The sequence below is a fragment of the Pseudorasbora parva genome, chromosome 16 (assembly GCF_024679245.1).
Source record: "Pseudorasbora parva isolate DD20220531a chromosome 16, ASM2467924v1, whole genome shotgun sequence".
In the NCBI taxonomy this organism is placed as follows: Eukaryota; Metazoa; Chordata; class Actinopteri; order Cypriniformes; family Gobionidae; genus Pseudorasbora; species Pseudorasbora parva.
Window position 1 is genome coordinate 20,701,295 of NC_090187.1, and position 15,174 is coordinate 20,716,468.

Consider the following 15,174-nt stretch of genomic DNA (forward strand, 5'->3'; position numbering starts at 1 on the left):
CCTTCTAGACTGAGAAAAGACAAAAAATGTATTTTTGTCTCATGGGGATGAAAGACTACAATTCCCAGAATGCTTCGCTGCCCTATGAGGCCATTCCCAAAGCCACCAACCCGATTACAGTGACTGAGTTAGAGAAGACACTACAATTAAAAACTGAACGTGTCTGTTCAATATAATGACTGACTCACCACGCGAGTATCACAGCACTGAGCACTAACTGCACGAGTGAAAAAAATGAGCTGATGAGGTCTCGTGATGAGAGCTGAGGTAATCACGACTACACTCACAGCATACATTCACAACGCAAGTTCAGTCTGGCACGCGTTTCAGTTCATGCCTTTGCAAGCTTAACTTTCACAGAAATTAATTTGAGAAGTTAGAAGACTTACATTGCTCACCATAGCTCCGTTTAAATGAGTGCCTGTAGCTGAGCTCTCCCTGCGAGCTGAATGTAATCTCCCATCCCCCATGCGCAAATTCAAAACATGCGGAAATGGCTCCCTCTGCTGGCTGTAGTCTTTAGCCTTTGGCCAAACGTTCCTCCTATGATGCAAATATCGTCAATTTGCATCATAGGAGGAATTTTTCCAGAAATAAAATGCATAAATCTCTTGTCTCAGGGGGATATGAGGGGGGAAAGCACAATCATTTGAATATACTCCAGGGTTTCTACTGATACAAAGCCATATGCTAATCGCTGAAGTAACCCTTTAAAAGTAAAAGTACTTGTACAACAATTTATTCTCTTAATGTCTATATTCTAATAATTAAAAAGAAGAAAACAGTATGGGCTGTGGTTATTTAAGTTAGCTTTGGGTTCATGTAGGCTAATTGTGCTTATCATCTGTTGCCCAGTTTACTTTCTGACTCACAATTCTGATTATCTATCAAGGGTGATCTTTTAATCTATATATTTAATAATGAGTTAAATATCATTATTCTGAAGTAACATTTTCATCAGCTTTGATGTATTTAAATCTTCATATTTATGAGGATTAATCTTAAATATAGGATATGCTTCAGCTTAAATTTGATCAATAAAATAAATTAGAATAGCGCTATAAGGTTGTTACTAATCAAATTTAAAAAATTACATTGACAAATTAAAACTGCATTAAATAATGTTATGAGATTGTTTTAAATATATATTTTTAATACAAATAAGAAACGTTGGAAAGAATGTTTAAACATGAAACTAAACCACCAGTAGGTCTTAATGGGTGAGTCACTAAGTCGATTCGTTCAAACGGCTGATTCGTTCAGGAATGAGGCAGTCGTTCCTATTCAGTCAGTTCACTCGGTACAACACATGACTATGGGATATCCCACTCTAGCGCCATCTGCTGAAGACACCTTTATTCATTGCCTGAAAGGCCAATGACGCATGACGACGTGGGCGGGGTCACCTGCCCACAGCATATAAATGCGGTTGTACCTGTCCCACGGTCAAACGGAGTCAAACGGTGGCGTGCGTCTGCACTAACAACACCATGGCGTCTTCGCACGATTCCAGTGGGGCTGTCGACTGTGGGTTCTCTCGCGCCCCCTCTGTTTCGGCGGAGTAATTGCAACTTCGTTGGTCGAGAGGGATTCCCCACTACTGAGGGGGAAATCTGTGCTTTCCTCAGCAAAATGGCAATTTCAGTTTTTGCCACAAGGAAAGATGGCGGAAGAGGTATTTCAACGTTAATTCCTCCTAAAAAAAACAACAACCTTTGCAGCAGTTGAGTACACACCTTAGTGGTTATTGTGTCAAGCTCAAAAATGCTTGCAGTATGTCACTTGCCGTTCGGCCTGAACCACGCATACAGAAGCGCCGTTGGCTTCACTGCGTCATCAGGGCATGAGTGTTCGCCTATTTGGACGACCTGTTCCTGGCCGCAGACAGCAGGGAACAAGCATTGTTACAAACACAGGTGCTTGTTTTCCATCTATGAGCTCTGTTTTTTTTTTTTTTTAAATAAATCTCAAAAAAGAGCCCCTTGGTTCCGTGTCAACGGAGTTCATATCTCGGGTTAGAGATAGATTTAGTACAGAATACAGCTATGCTGTCAGTACGAAGGGTCGAAAACGTTCACGGCTGCCTGAGTTTCAGTGGGGCATGCAAGTGTGTTTTCGTACAATGTTGAGACTGCTGGGGCTCATGGCCTCGATGATAGCAGTCATCCGGCTTTGTCTCCTCTTTATCCATGCGTTCCTGAGATGGGCGTCGAGCACTGGTCTGAAGGCCGCGCGGCATTAGAACAGACTGACAATAATCCCGTTGTGCGTTCGAGCTCTGATCCCCTGGGGATCCCCGGGTCTGTTGACAGATAGGATTCTTCTAGGAGAGCTACATCACTTATAGTGTTGATGACGGATGCATCACTACACGGATAGGGAGCTCTGTGCCAGGGCATCTCTGTAAGGAGAGTGGCCGGCAGCCGGAAAAAGAGTGTCACACAAATGATGTTGCAGGCGGTTCTTCTGGCACTAAAACACTTTGCTCAGCACTTAAAGGGCAGACATGTGTTAGTCAGAATGGACAACACAACAGTAATGTCGTGTAGAAACAGACAGGGAGGTACTCGCTCTCTTCCTCTGTTGCAACTGACACAGATGCTCCTGATATGGGCCAGCGAGCATTTAACGGGACTCCGGGCAGTGTAGTTCCCGGGCCGTATGAATATTGGAGTGGACCTAATGTCCAGAGGGGGACTACGAGTCATAGAGTGGCGCCTGCACCCTCGAATAGTGGCGCAGATCTGGGCTCGGTTCAGCAGGGCCGACGTAGATTTTTTTTTGCGTCCACGAATAACATGCGCTGCCCGCTGTTCTTCTCAATAGACAGGAGCGCCCCCTGGGGGGTGGATGCCCTGTCGCATGGCCCACTATACTGTACACGTTTCTCTCAAGCAGCAGTGGCTCAGTGGTTTAAGTAGGTTGTCTACAAGGTTGGCAGTTCAATCCTTGGGTCCACCTGACCAAGTGTCGAGGTGTCCATGAGCAAAACATCTAACCCCAGCTGCTCCCGACGGGCTGGATGGCGCCTTACATGGCTGACATAACCGTTGGTGTATGAATGGTTGAATGTGAGGCAACATGTAAAGTGCTTTGGATGGCCATAGGGTCTGTTGAAAGTGCTAAATGCAGTCCATTTACCATTTACCATACACAGTCTCTCCAAGCTTGGAGCTGATTAAGCTCCAGTTTTAACCAAAACATACTGACAGCCAACCCTAGACAGAGTGGTTCAGGAGGGTCTGTCACTGATTGTAGTGGCCCCTTGCTGGCCAGCAAAGACAGGGTACGCGACAAACGCGAGTATCATGTCACTGCTGGACACCATGGTGCCTTCCCCTACGCAGGGACCTGCTGTCCCAGGCAGGACACAGATTCTGTACCCTTTAACAGGAACTGTGGTCTCCAGGACCTACATATTGAGAGAAGGAGAATCTGATTATAGTCACAAAACAGGGCGCTTGCATTCTGAAGTGCACCATGTTATGTCAAAGTAGTGCTTGTTTGAAGTTTGGTGCAGGTGAAGATCTGTATCACCATATCAGTGCCTGATTGAGGGGATACTGGTTTCTTCTCCGAAGGAAATCCCACCCATTCCATACTGGAAGTTTATTGTGTGACTCGGTTTTCACAAGGGCATTAATGGTGCTGGCCACATTAGTGGAAAGATGCTTTTGGCCCTCCTCTCCACCTCTAGCTGGTTGGGGGTGAGCGCACAATGGCGCCCTTGTACAATGGCTGCCGTCACATCATCCAAGAGGATGCTGTACACTGCTGGTGGTTGAGGAGAGACCCCGGAAATAAGTGTAAAGCGCTTTGAGTGTACGATAGTACATGGGAAACTTGCTACATAATTCCTGTCACTCCCATGGGTGCGGTTGTGTGTGCACCTCTTTGTTGATAATTACTTCACACAGACAGTTCATGGACTGCCAGGGAGCTCTCGCATTCCACTCCATCTCGCACACATTTGAGAGTGTGAGCTTTTCAAAAATATACTCTTTTGGCCATGAAGGCCCGGGTATAATTCATTTTCCACATCCAGACGTGTCTCACGCACAATCGAATGAACACGGATGGCCGAGTTCAATACACATGCAGTCTAATATGTGTGACTCTTCTGTCACCTCTGTTGTTCTTGCACATGCGCTGTTGTATGCACATAGTCCATCTAAGTCTGCATGCTGACAGGATGTTTTCGGCTTAAGTACAGATACGTTCGGAATGCGTGTTTCTAAGTGAACTTTGTGCAAGTCACTCATAAGCTGTGGTATGCGCACTGTAGACCCCCCTTTTGACAATAATTACGTCACGCAAATGGTATGCAGAACACAGACATCCAAAGTATACCTGGAGCTCAGGTCTGTGTTTTTAGGCTCGTTACAAACTGTAATGGTGCCGTCATGACCTGATGGTTGGTCTGGACTCTGGAGGCTAGTTGTAAACCTCTGTTTGAGCCTTTAGAAGCATTTGAATATAAGTATGCTGCCTTGTCATTGGTACTGGTAGTGAAGCTCAGTGAAGCACGTTTGGTGATCTTCATGCATTATTAGTGGCTCCTAAGCTGTGCTTGATGGTGTTGCACCCAAATGTGGCATATATGCCTAAAAGGCACGTGGCATATATGCCTAAAAGGCTCTTGTTTGAGCAGCCTGCCCTGTAAAATCTCTGACTCAGAGGAAGACAGGAGACTTGCTTTGTGCTTGTGCCATTTGCAAGTTGTACGCAGGTGCATTGGGCAGTTGTAGGCTATGCACTCGCCTGACCAACCTTTTTATCATGATTTCCAACTCAGCACATGGGGAGCCTCTATCTGAGCGATGTCTTTCACATGGGATTATACAAAGCTATTTCTATAGCATGTAAGGAGTTGGTTTTGCCTGGAAAGGGTGCGAGCACTCTACGAGGGCATGGACATGTCATGGGCTTGGTTTGAGATTTTGTGCGGATGCCAGCTAGCCATTGTGAAAAAGGGATATGTGACAGTGCTGGTCCCTTACGTTTAGTTCAGCGAGCTTTACGGGGCGTGAATATATGTCCCATAGTCATGTGTTGTAACGAGTGAACCTACTGAATGGGAATGTTGAGTTATGCATATAACTATTGTTCCCAGAAGGAGGGAAACGAGGTACAACACCTCTGGGCCCCGCACAGTCGGAAGCCCGGTGAAGAGCTGAACTGAACAAAGGGGATGACGCATACGACCGCATTTATATGCTGTGGGCAGGTGACCCCGCCCGTGTCGTCATGCGTCATTGGCCTTTCAGGCGTGAATAAAGGTGTCTTCAGCAGATGGCGCTAGAGCGCGATATCCCATAGTCATGTGTTGTACCTCGTTTCCCTCCTTCTGGGAACAGTAGTTATATGCATAACTCAACGTTTATGAACAGGTCATTGCATCTTTAATTCAACTGATTCATTCAAATGCTGAATGATTCAGTAACACACTGTTGCTGTGTGATGCATTGTGGTTCTGATGTGGAAATCGTGTCGTGATGGTATTCAGGAAAACAGCACTCTTGGTCGTGTCCTGTGATGTTTTTTAACTGTATATTATTACACGGCTCTGTGAAATACTTGATTCTGATTGGTCAATCGCACATTCCAGCGGTATGTTATTCCCAAATAACTCCCGCTCATCCGGGTACTACGAGTTATCTTGACCGCTACTACTTCTATGCTTAACGCTGGCGGCATCTTGTGGCTTAAACAGCCATGGGTTACAATGAAAGACTTCAAGGCAGGTTTCCTTTATAATGTTTTTAATATAGATATTTTTCTTACACAAACGCATCGATTCGAGTCAGAAGGCTCTAATAACCCATTGGAGCCGTGTGGAGCACGTTATTTGACGGACTGCTGCATTTTTTATGGACTTCAAACACAACTACAACTACTGCTTGGATTAACGTTAGCCTGGACTTTTTAAATATAACTCCGATTGTATTTGTCTGAAAGAAGAATGTCATATACACCAATGATAACTTGAGGGTGAGTAAATCATAGGCTTGGTTTCATTTTTGGGTGAACTAACCCCTTTCAGCATTAATTTTCAACATTTAGCAAGGGCATATGGCAAATCTTTAGCAATAGATAAAGGCATAACGCAGGTTGGAAATGTTTTTCTTCACGGAAGCTTTGCGTAAGAGCTAATAAAAAATTTAATCTTAAGACAATATTTTGTGTCTAATTTGTTTGAGACTAGTAGCCGTGTAATAAGCGGGATAATGTACACCCAGCCGGTTGTTATCGCAGAATAAACCCCTTCAGAGCGATGCAAGACACTGATCACTCTGTCGGGGTTTATTCTGCGATAACAACCGGCTGGGTGTACATTATCCCTTACACATATGTTATAAAATATAAAAACCTTCACAATTTGAATATTAACTGCAGTATGTTACTAAGTTTCTCTGTGTGAGCGGCACTGGTTTGTTTACATTTCTTCAAGAGAGGCTTCGCTTGTCAACAGCACAACTGTCAGTTCATTAGGGGTTCGAGCCTGAAAGGCTGAAACCCTATTGTTATTGTTAATTTTCCCATGATGCATCATTCTCTATCTAAAACTGATGGGGCAGACCAAACCGTAAGTCATAGAGACTTGAAACTTTCCGGGCTGGTGGTACTTACACCGTCTACCTACGTTACCGAGGCACCCCCCGATCAGCCTGACGGGGGCGCTACAGCGAGCAAAAGGAAAAGTAATCACAACTCCTTAACCGTTAGGCGTGGGCTCAAGTGTCTTATATCGTTGGAGTCATTGGCTCAGGACGGACAAAGCACATGTAACAATCCCTCAGCAAGTTATAGCCATTTATTATAACATTATTCTAGGCGTTTCTAGGTTTTTGGATTGAAAACAGGTGTATTTTATTTACTGACAATATGTCCTAAAATGTTCAAGTAGTAAAGTAAATCGAAAGATTGTTATATAATAACAACACTGAAACAAACATTTTTCTTCAGAGAAATATAATATAATTTGAGCATGAAAAACAAACGCAAACAATACATCAAGTTGTGACAAACCGTGAAATAAAATATACTGAGGCTACATTTACATGTGGGCGGCTATTTTCATAAACGGACATTTCAGCCTCTCTGCACATAATCTTCTCAAACACAAATTGAGGAAAATATAATAGTGAAAATTGTGTAAAACACAAACTACATACAAATAGAGAAATATACTGACTGTGTGCTGTGCTCTGTGAGAGAGCGCTTTGCACGCGTTTATTTCTGTTTGGTTTCATGCAAATTCAAACCCACTTTCAAGTTCATTTTTCAGAGAAGCGTGATTGATGGTTCAAAAGACCAAACACTGTGTTTATTGGGTTGATGAAAGTTTCAACGAATCTGGGCACATGGGGGTGGGACTAATTATACAAATATAATTCTGTTTGGCACAGGGGAACAACCCACGTGTGTTTCCTGGACAAATCAATGCTGCATATTTTTATGACACCTCCACACTGACTACGGAGCCTCTGAATGATCAATCGCGAGACATGTTATACCTATGGAAAGCGGAGATTCTCCTCTTTATGGTGCAGTTTACAGCATACAGATTGTATTTGCGGTTTAAAAGTTATTAAACATTTTAGAGCGATTGTTATTTTTAGCCGTGGGCGGCTGTCTCGGTCTTTAAGGGTTAATAATTATGAAAAAAAATCAATTTTACGATTCATGGTTGCTAAGGGGAACCAAAATGTTCATAGTGTCAAGGGCCAATTTTACAAAAATGACTATAACTTGTGAATGGAAAGAGATATTTTCGCAAAACTTGGGTAACATGTCTATGAGCTCAAACTTCGGTCACGTAAAAAAAAATGCGATGATTGTCCACTTGGTGGCGCTGTAAGAGGAAAAAATGTCATAAAAAATGTCTATAACCACTCCCAACCATTAATCTGATAATAAGTGGCATGCAGTCCCTTTGTCCAGTGTGCCATATAGTCTATGAAAACATTGGCATATCTCAAAAAACATAGTTTGCATGCCTTGAAGTAGCCTAAGAAGTTTCAAGCCAGTGTTTTTCACGGAAGTCACCTCCTTATACTCCTAAATCCTTGCCAAGTCCAACAATCACAAACATGGCAGGTTTTGCCTTATGGTTTGTGTAACAGTGTAATTTAGCACTTACAAAACTTTTGCGATTATCTTCAAAACTGCTAGTCCAAATGAGCCAAAACCAACACAGGAAATTTGATAACATAGGTCAATAGCTAAACAATAATGTCCAAATGTCAAAACTATGATAGGAAGTGAAATCCAATCAATGTTAACCATGGGTCATTTTTATACTCATAAATATACTGTAACTATCTATAATGGGGTGGCCAATCCTGCTCCTGGAGGGCCACAGTTCTGCAGACTTTAGCTCCAACCCAAATTAAACACACCTCTACCAGCTAATCAAGGTCTTAACACACCTGTCTGGAAGTTTCTAGTATGTCTATTGAGGCAAGCTGTAGCTAAAGTTCAGGAAAGAGACACCCCTGGTCTAGAACTTCAAAATGAAATGAGATATTTATAACAAATTTGACACATAAGCACGGACACACTCTGAGGAACCAAGACTGCTAAGAAATATTAAAAATTCTACATTTTATTTTTTCATCTATGATCCAAGTTCATTTCTTTATTTGGATCCCAATCAGCCCGTACCTAGGAAGTGGTAACTCTTCCTGACATCCCAACAAGTACAAAACACAAAACTACATTAAATCCACTACAATAAAAAGTCAATGAAACATACAAACCCAAAATTCAAAATTCAACAATTTACTATTGTGCCATTAAATGTTCCTTTAAAGATTTAAAAAAACTTTTTTTACTTAAAATATGTAATATCTGATAGTTAAGCATTATATATTTTCCATCATCTATATGTTGCAGTATGTTGTTTTACAGAAGTTTTACTCTAGTAAAGTATTAACATCCCTTTGATGCATGCCTGCTGTTGAAATTCTGACTAGTACTACTATATAAAAGTTGACATTACAGGACATTAGGAACTCTAGACAGAAATATTTTGGTAAAACTTTACAATAAGGTTGTATTAATTAACATTAGTTAATGCATAAGTTAACATGAACTAACCATGAACAACATCTCTGTTTTGCATTAGTTCATCTTTGTTTACGTTAGTTATTAAAAATACAGCTGTTCATGGTTTGTTCATGTTAGTTCACAGTGCATTAACTAATGTTAACAAGATTTGAATAATGCATTAGTAAACGTTGAAATTAACATTAACTAAGATAAATAAATGCTTTAAAAGTGCAGTTCATTATTATCTAGGGCTGTCCTCGACTAAGGATTTAGACAATCGAATCAGAATTGTCGAATCTCTCTATGGTCGACAGATAGTCTAATCATCTGTGTGTGTGAATAGGTTGGGAGGGGCACGACACTGTCAGCAGAAGGGTAAAACTATTTTTTTTTCCTTTACACACTGCACACAGCAACAACTTTTAATAAAGTGACAAAAACTGCCTGCCAACTGACAGACGAACTGACAATGGCTTTCTTATTTAGGTTTACCCTTACGAAAGGAAAATATATTTACCAATATATTACTCGAAATATATTATAATATATTGTAAATACATGGAATAATATATTGATGGTATTACACAATATATTATATATTCCTGTAATATATTGCAAAATATACAAATGATTGCCGCTTTCATATATTGCAATATATTGGAGAATATAAATATTAAATCCCATATATGTGAATATTGCCTAATGTATTACATGATATTTTCCAATATACTGCAATATATTTTTGTTTCGTTAGGGTAAATAGCCTAAAAGGTAATGTGGTGAATTAATAAACTGTTTTCTCATAACATGTTAAAGCCACAAACGAAAAATACAGAACATCACACAAATATATAAAAGAACATTTTGATAAATAAACCTAAAAACATACCTGCCTAGAGAGGAAAAGAACACTTTGAGTGCGTTTACATGCACGTTCTGAAGCCGATTGTGCCTAAAGCGGGTGAAGACGTACGTGAAGCTCCACGCGTCTCAGGATCTCACTCACACCGCCACCTGAGGCGCACATTATATACACGTGAGCTCAATTTTGAATTGACTGACAGATGAGCTGCACGAAAGCGCTCTGTGGTGCAGCAGGATTTTAAACAACTTCCTGAGTGATCTTGTCCTTTCGGTCATGACCCATAGCTCATGACCATAGGTGAGAGTAGGAACGTAGATTGACCGGTAAATCGAGAGCTTCGCCTTACGGCTCAGCTCCTTCTTCACCACGACAGATCGGTACATCGCCCGCTGCACCGATCCATCTGTCAATCTCCCGTTCCATCCTTCCCTCACTCATGAACAAGACCCCAAGATACTTAAACTTCTCCACTTGAGGCAAGAACTCTCCACCAACCTGAAGTGAGCAAGCTACCCTTTTCCGACTGAGAACCATGGCCTCGGACTTGGAGGTGCTGATTCTCATCCCAGCCGCTTCACACTCGGCTGCAAACCGTCCCAGTGCATGTGTAACGCACGTTAGATAGCACTAACCTCACAGTTACTAAGTCACTATAGCAGCAGCAACTATGGGACAACGCTAAACGTGTGGATCTTTGGACCAGAATCAGAAGATATGGATCGTCTCACTGGAGCAAAGGTAAGTAATAAGTATAATAGTATAATCTAATAGTCTCTGTTAATCACACAGGATAAAGTGGAATAAATAATAGAGTCAATCAATTTGAGGGGAAAAAATTATATTATAATGTTTTGACTGATTTTCTTTATCTGACGTACGTCAGTTTTTTCTTAGTTGGCAAAGAATTAACAGAACCAAAACACAAAATAACAATAAATGATTTGAATAATAAAGACCCAAAATAACAAATGGTATTACAATTTAAACACCCAAATAAAAGTCCAGAATCAAAATAATAAAACTGAATTTCACATACAGAGTTCAAAATCAGTGTCTCAGTTTCACAAAATCTATTACAGTTTTTTGTTCAAACTCAGTCTTAATGTCCAGTTGAGTTTCAGTTTGAGTTCAGTGACTCAATTTCAAGTTCAAAAAATATAGAGCAATGTTCATCAATGGTGAGAAGAAAAAAATTGAATCCAGGAAGGGCAAAAATATTCCACTGAAGATCCAGGTAGAAAAAATAATAATTTGATCCTACCAGTTCAGAAGATTTCAAACTCTTTTCTCTGTTTCCAGAGAAATGATGGGATGGCTCGCCAGTCCAAAGCGGAATATGAATATTCAGCGAGGACACGGTTCAGGAACACAGTTCTCAGCAAAGGAAACACACAAAAAAAACAGGAGATAATGTAACTCAGACACAAAAATACAGTTGTTTCTCCCCAGAAAAAGACGTTGGTTACATCTTATTGCGTCCATCTGATTACTCCTGTTCAAACTTCGTCACTCACTCTACTACTCGCAAACGTCACCTTCTAAAAGTATCGTCTCACAGATTTAGGTTTCAATGGTTTCAATTTGTTAATAATCCATTGCTGGATTACTAAACAGAGAATTTGCGTCATGTATTGCGCAACTGCGTCTTCTCTCTTTCAAGTTCACTCTCGTTCTGCCTGCTTATGCGCAAACATTTACAGGGGGGCGGGACTAACTTTTTTAGCAATAGGTGATCGGTTCAAGAGCATTTATAATTTTAATTTACAGAGCATTTTTTTTCTCTTTATTTCATGTATATATATATATATATATATATATATATATATATATATATATATACATGCTGAAGGTCCTGGTCTGAGGTTGCCAACACTACCGTGTTCCACGACCGGGACGAAAACCACACTGATCCTCCTGAATCCGAGGTTCCACTATCGGCTGAATTCTCCTCTCCAGTACCCTGGCAATAGACTTTCCCATGGAGGCTGAGAAGTGTGATCCCCCTGTAGTTGGAACACACTCTCCGATCCCCCTTCTTGAAAAGAGGGACCACCACCCCGGTCTGCCAGTCCATAGGCACTGTCCCACAAGCCAACCAGGCCTGATAGGACTCCTTCTTCAGCTTGACGGCATTCCTTACTTCCGGTGTCCACCACGGGGTTTGGGGATTGCCACCTCGACAGGCACCGGAGACCTTACGGCCACAGCTACGAGCGGCCGCGTCGACAATGGAGGTGGAGAACATGGTCCATTCAGATTCAATATCTCCAGACTCCCTCGGGATCTGGTCGAAGCTCTACCGGAGGTGGGAGTTGAAGATCGTTTGGTACCCAAACGTACCCTCACAGTACGTTTGGGTCTGCCGAGTCTGTCCAGCTTCCTCCCCCGCCATCGGATCCAACTCACCACCAGGTAGTGATCGGTTGACAGCTCCGCCCCTCTCTTCACCCGAGTGTCCAAGACATACAGCCAGAGGTCAGATGAGACGACCACAAAGTCGATCATCGACCTTCGGCCTAGGGTGTCCTGGTGCCATGTGCACTGATGGACACCCTTATGCTTAAACATGGTGTGCATTATGGACAAGCCATGGTAAGCACAGAAGTCCAATAACAGAACACCGCTCGGGTTCAGATCAGGGGGGCCGTTCCTCCCAGTCACGCCACTCCAGGTGTCTCTGTCACTGCCGATGTGGGCGTTGAAGTCCCCCAGTAGTCTCGATGGAGATCGGGTCGTTGGGGGCCTCGCCTTCGACTGTCGCCCGATCCACTATGCACCAGCCCCTTATGATCCCTCCTGCAGGTGGTGAGCCCACAGGAGGGCGGCCCCACGTCGCTCTTTCGGCTGAGCCCGGCCGGGCCCCATGGGCCACCAGGCGCTCGCATACGAGCCCCAACCCCGGGCCAGGGTGGGGCCTGGCTGCGCCATGCCGGGCGACGTCTCGGTCCTTGATTTTATGGTCATCATAGTGGGCTTGTGAACTACTCTACTATACTCTACCATCATAGTGGGCTTGTGAACTAGTCTGACCTGTCACCAAGGACCTGTTTTCCCTGGGAGGCCCTACCAGGGGAATAAAGCCCGGTAGCATAGCTCCTAGGATCATTCAGGTACTCAAACCCCTCCACCACGATAAGGTGACAGTTCAAAGAGGGGCAAAGGGTTCATTATTAGTTCATGTTAACTGTTGTAGTTAACAAATGTTAACTAATGAACCTTATTGTAAAGTGTTACCAATATTTCTTATAAAACAAAGCAGAGAGACAATCTTCCACCAGTGGCCATCCTAAAGTTATGTGCATTATTATATTAGCCCTTCTATTACAGTTTTAAAGTAAGTCGTGAGGCTATTATAATTTAAGTCGGGAGGTTATTATAATAAAACCGTGTTTTTACCTTATGGATTACCATTTGTATAACTACACAAATAACATAAAGTTATACTATGGATTTGAACCAAAACAATCATGGTCCTAGATGTCTGTAAGAATTTTGAAAGAAATAAACCACTAGTTGGCTCTAACGAGTTTTATGATTTTTAGCTCATATCCACACAAACGAGCTCATATCCACACAAAATGCATATCATTTGATAGATCCACTGTTGAACAACTTTGCCTCAATAACCACTGCTGTCAATCAAATTGTTTGTTAAATTTTAAGATTGTTAACCTACTTTTGCAAATTAGTCCTAGGTTTTTTGTCCGATCGGAACCAAACCACTGCAGAATGCTTCTCTGGACTCTCCTGATCAATAGTTATCAAAATATTTTTGAACTTTACCCTTTGGGTCGCTATATTAGTGTCATTTATAGAATGGGTCTGGCAAAACAGGCTCAAAAGCCTATTAATCCTGAACGAAAACTCAAAACTTAACGAAAATAGGTGGGCACATGGAGCATATGACTTTAAAGAAGCACACAAACTTTTATGGAGATGGAGGTGGCACTATAGTTGTTAAAATGCTTTAATACCATAGATTTCTTATGGTAAACTGCCTGTATTGGCTACAAATGGTCTTTTCTCTTTATGATCAAGCTGTTTATAAGCTTGCTAAATAAAATGTAAAACTTTTTATGCATGCGCCTTAAGGCCTTAATTGCTCAAACCCCGATAAATGCTGCTTGCAGCTTTAATTATTCATTATTATTATCTATTAATTATCCGAACAAGCCTTAATCTTGAGCTCTGAAACTGATCAGAAAATGTAACAAAAATGTAACGGAACATTGTAGAAATGTAGTGGAGTAGAAAGTAAAATATTTGCTGCAAAATGTAATGAAGTAAAAGTAAAAAGTAGGCTATGCACTGTTGATTCTAATTAAAGCTACACTGTGTAACTTTTTTAGTTTATTCTTAGCTAAAACACTTAGTTCTTTCAAAAATATATGTGCTCATTAACGTATATTTACTTCTTTCAAGTAATTAAGTATTCTCGTAAGTTTATAATATGCCATTGAAAATACATACGGGTGAGGGGTTTGAATGCTGGTGGCCATGTTGCCCTTCCATCTTGAAAGTACATTAGCCAAAGAGGGACATACCCGTAAATTAAAGCTTCGCCTTTCACATTTTAACAAACGGCTGTATTCCTGATCGATTCCTGATCTGAGGTTCCTGATCGATTGCTCCTGTCTGTCTGCCTGCTGCTGCTGCTGCCACCACAGTGTTTGTAGCTCTGTATAGCTGTGTTTGAATCTCTATTTGATATATTTTCTTTGTAATCTACACTGCTAAATATAACTTACTCATCACCATATAGTGTTTAATATAGCCTATCAATTTAAATTTGACATTACTAGCTTTTAATCTAAATCACTACCACACGTTAGCTTTTCGCTAGCCTGGTAGCTTTCCATCCCAGCATCCGGGTCTCCTGTTTTCTGAGTTCTTTAGACAACTGTGGTGAGTTGGATTATTAAAAAGACTCCATCAGACAACTGTGGTAAGTTTTGGATTCATCAACAAATACGGTAAGCCATGTCTTCGTCTCCTGTCATTGTCACTTGCACTGCATGCTGCATGTTTAGCATATCTATCTCCGTTGGCGAACAGGGCTTCACATGTGATAAATGTAAGGAATTAATCAGGCTGACGGAGAAGATTTCAGATTTAGAGACACGCATCCAAGCTTTATGTGAGAGTAGTGAGAATGTAACAGCTTTAGATACTGCTTTGGATGCGACTAGCTTAGTGAACACTCATTGTTTGGTTCCGGCTGAGCCCGCGCAGCAGGGCTGGGTGACGATGAGAAA